Genomic DNA, 4198 nt, shown 5'->3' on the forward strand with positions numbered 1-4198 from the left:
GTTTGGAAATCTTACTGAAATCCTGAATGAAGCGACGGTAGAAACCAGCATGGCCAAGGAATGATCGGATTTGTTTCACAGTTTTGGGTGGGGGGAGATTGGAAATAAGATCGACTTTGGCTTTATCTACTTCAATGCCCCTCTTGGACACGACGTGTCCTAAAACTATGCCTTCTTGAACCATGAAATGGCTCTTTTCCCAACTTAATACTAGGTTGGTCTCCTTACATCTTTTCAAAACTAAGGTCAAATTGTTCAGACAATCATCAAAAGATAGGCCAAAAACTGAGAAATCATCAGTGAACACTTCTAGAAAGTTTTCCACCATATCTGAAAAAATGGCTGTCATGCATCGTTGAAAGGTTGCGGGTGCATTGCATAGTCCAAAAGGCATCCTCCTATATGCAAACGTCCCAAATGGGCAAGTAAAGGTGGTTTTCTCTTGATCGTCCGGGTAAACAGGTACTTGATTATATCCAGAATAACCATCTAAGAAACAGTAGAAACCTTGACCAGCCAACCGTTCCAAAATTTGATCTATGAAAGGTAGAGGGAAATGGTCCTTCCTAGTCATTGAATTAAGTTTTCTGTAGTCAATGCATACGCGCCAACCCGTGGTTGTGCGTGTTTGTATCAATTCTCCTTTCGTATTTTCAACCACAGTGATACCTGATTTCTTGGGTACCACTTGTGTCGGACTCACCCACTTACTATCAGAAATTGGATAAATGATTCCGGCATCTAATAACTTCACCACTTCTTTCTTGACTACCTCCTTCATATTAGGGTTGAGTCTTCTTTGCATTTCTCGGGTGGGCTTTGCATCATCTTCGAGATGAATTCGATGCATGCAAACAGAGGGGTCAACCCCTTTCAAATCGGCTACAGACCATCCTATGGCATGTTTATTCTCTTCTAGCACCCTTAAAAGTTTACCCTCCTGTTCAGTAGATAAGTTGGCTGCGATGATTACAGGGAGGCTATCTTCTGGTCCTAGAAAGGCATACTTAAGATTTGTCGGAAGTGGCTTCAACTCAAGTTTAGGTGGAGAATCAATGGAAGGACAAAGTGGTGTGCTAGCAATGGGGGGAAGAGGTTCAGGTCGGATCTTCCAAGGAAGGGAACTCATGGGAGATTGATTATCGAGTAAGATGTTAACTTCTTCTACGGCCTTGTCTATATCAAAGTTGTCAATGTCAAAATGGGCCAAACATGCCTCTAAGGGATCATTTGCTAAGATATAGGGAAGGGCGTTCTCTACAAGATCATCCATTTCGTCAATTAGGCAACACTCGTCTTCCCTCACATGTTGGTCAGCGGCATGAAATACATTCAACTTAATTTTCATGTTCCCAAATGATATATCCATTGCCCCAGTTCTACAGTTAATACAGGCATTGGCTGTAGCTAAAAAGGGACGACCAAGAATCACAGGGATTTGTTTTTTTATGTTGGGCACATGTTCCATATCAAGGACGATAAAATCTACTGGAAAATAGAATTTGTCTACCTTGATAAGAACATCTTCAATCATCCCCCGTGGTATCTTCACAGATCGATCAGCCAATTGTAAGGACACCGAGGTAGGTTTTAATTCACCTAACCCAAATTTTTCATAGACTGAATAGGGTAAAAGATTCACACTTGCCCCTAGATCTAAAAGTGCTCGATCAATGGAGTTATCTCCTATGACACAGGAAATAGTGGGAGCGCCAGGATCTTTGAATTTTGGAGGGGTGTTGTGTTGGAGAATCGAACTTACCTGTTCAGTAAGTAGGACCTTTTTAGGCACATGTGTCCTAGATTTCCGCTTTTGGGTGCAAAGATCTTTGAGAAATTTGGCATAGGAGGGAACTTGTTTGATGGCATCAAGGAGTGGGAGGTTGATTTTAACTTGTTTGAAGACCTCCATCATCTCTTCTAATGAAGTTCCCTTCTTGCCAAAGGAAGAGGGTGCATTAAGTGCTTCAGAGAATGGACCCTTTGGAATGTGGGTTGTGGCAGATGGTGGACTAGCTGAAGAAGGTTTTGGGTTTTCATGTGATACATTCTTCTCTTCTTCATCTCCTTCCTTATTGTTACCCTTCCTAACCTTATTATCTATTATACGTCCACTCCTTAGGGTAGTCAAAGCATTAGCTTGCTCATGATTTAGTCGAGTTTCTTGAGCCACGTATTGTCCCCTAGGATTACTCATTGGTTGACTTGGAAGCTTACCTTCCTCTCGCTTGTTTAATGCAGTAGCTAGTTGACCCATTTGGGATTCTAGCTTAGCAATTGATTGCGTGTGAGAGTGCAATAGTTGTGTGTTTGCCTCCAAACCTTGAAGGGCAGTCAACACCTTCTCCTCAAAGGCTGTATTTCTTTGGGTTGGAGGAGGAGGATGCTGAAATTGAGTTGAGGGACGGTAGGGATGAAAATTCTGAGGGTTTTGAAAATTTTGGGAGAAGGGTTGGGAGGTATTAGAAGCTTGCTGCCTCCAAGAAAAATTTGGATGATTCCGCCATCCCGGATTATATGTATTGGAAAATGGATCATTACCCGGTCTGGGCTGTGTTTGGGCAGCATTGATGTGTTCTTGCACGAGTTTGGGATATTGGGGTGCTGAGGGGCACTCATGAATAGGATGCGATGGGCTAGAACAGATAGCACACACTTGTGCTTGGGAAGAGCTAACGACATGTCCTCCTATCATTAGTTGGTCAATCTTATGGGACAATGCATCTACCTTGCTAGACAGGTCCATAGAATGACTTATTTCACAAATGGCCCCTTTTCTTTGAAAATTCGGGGATGCTTGACGAGAACATGAAGCATGGTGGAGGGAGTTTTCATTAAGATTTTCAAATAGTTGCCATGCTTCATGCTCATTTCGAAGCATGAAAGTCCCCTCGCATGCAGCATCGATCATCTGACGGTTTCGTTCCGTCAAACCGTCATAGAAACATTGCACTAGCTGCCACTTAGGTATTTGATGATGAGGGCATTTACGGATTAGGTCCCGAAATCTCTCCCAAGTTTCATGAAATTCTTCTTCCTCGGTTTGGGAGAAGCTTGTAATGGCACGTCTAAACTGGTTAGTTCTTCCTATAGGAAAGTATTTTTTAAGAAATTCTTGTTGCATTTGATCCCAAGAACGAATTCAGTTAGCTTCTAAAGAATTCAGCCATTGTTTGGCTCTATCTTTAAGGGAGAAGGGGAATAACCTAAGTTTCAGGGCATCATCAGTGAAGTTCTGAATCTTGACAGTGGTGCAAATCTCAAGAAATTCATCTAAATATTTGTATGGGTCTTCGTTGGTGAGCCCATAAAAAGATGGGAGCATTTGGATCACACTAGACTTTATTTCATATTGTACAGCTGCTACCTCAGGTAATCGAATGCAAGATGGGGAAGTGTAAATAGTGGGAGTAAAGTACTTCCTCAGGAGTTTGGGTTGTTCTTCAGCCATCTTAAGAGGTGGGGATGATCCTAATGTTTTGATCTTAGCTCGAATGTTCCTAAGGGTTCGTTCTATTTCAGGGTCAAAAGGTAATAGGTTTTGTACTCTAGAACGACTACCGTGCATACACTAGTACTCGATCAATTAAGCATGCAAAGAGAGAAAAGCATATCAATCCTAGTCTTTGTCCTAAAATCACTAGACAGCTCCTAACTGGTTTGAAGAGGGCACCTAAGCCTCCAATCCGGTCTAATGAACCGAGTTGACCAGGTAAGCTCCCAGGTAAGTGGAGGGGTCACGATGCGTTCGCAAAGGTTCCACTTAAAACCCACTTGCCTCGAACAGATGAACTGTCTCCCTTATAGGGACAAAGCTTGCCTAGACATCAACTAAGCCACAGAGCGAAATTGGTGCAACTTTCGGCGATCTTCGTCCTATTGAGCTCGAATGTCCCTAGGGGCCAATGTCTAATTGATTTTAATTAAAGTGACACTATATGAGATTGAGTTCACCTAAATTGGGCAAGAGTCCGGTGATGAAATCCGGCTCTTATCTTGTTGGGGTGATTGCCCTTACTATGTGTGGATCAATTTGTGTATGTGTATCAAGCATGCATTCACACTTTTGCTGAAATTGAAATCAAACAATCACCACAAAATTTCAAGCTAATAATTAATTTAAATAAGAAAGGTTTAGAGGTTACCAAAGGGAATTTTTCCAGCAATTTAATTTTTTTTTTTAGGCAAACCTCTACAG

At 42.0% G+C, this 4198-nt stretch overlaps 1 non-coding gene across 1 annotated transcript; it reads left to right on the forward strand.

Annotated features, from left to right (window-relative positions):
* The first annotated feature begins 2969 nt into the window (after positions 1 to 2969).
* Positions 2970 to 3075, forward strand: LOC120110044. Its single transcript, XR_005510823.1, has one exon. It is a non-coding gene; the product is annotated as a small nucleolar RNA R71 (small nucleolar RNA).
* Positions 3076 to 4198: the final 1123 nt, after the last annotated feature.

This window comes from Phoenix dactylifera, chromosome 2, assembly GCF_009389715.1.
Source record: "Phoenix dactylifera cultivar Barhee BC4 chromosome 2, palm_55x_up_171113_PBpolish2nd_filt_p, whole genome shotgun sequence".
In the NCBI taxonomy this organism is placed as follows: domain Eukaryota; kingdom Viridiplantae; phylum Streptophyta; class Magnoliopsida; order Arecales; family Arecaceae; genus Phoenix; species Phoenix dactylifera.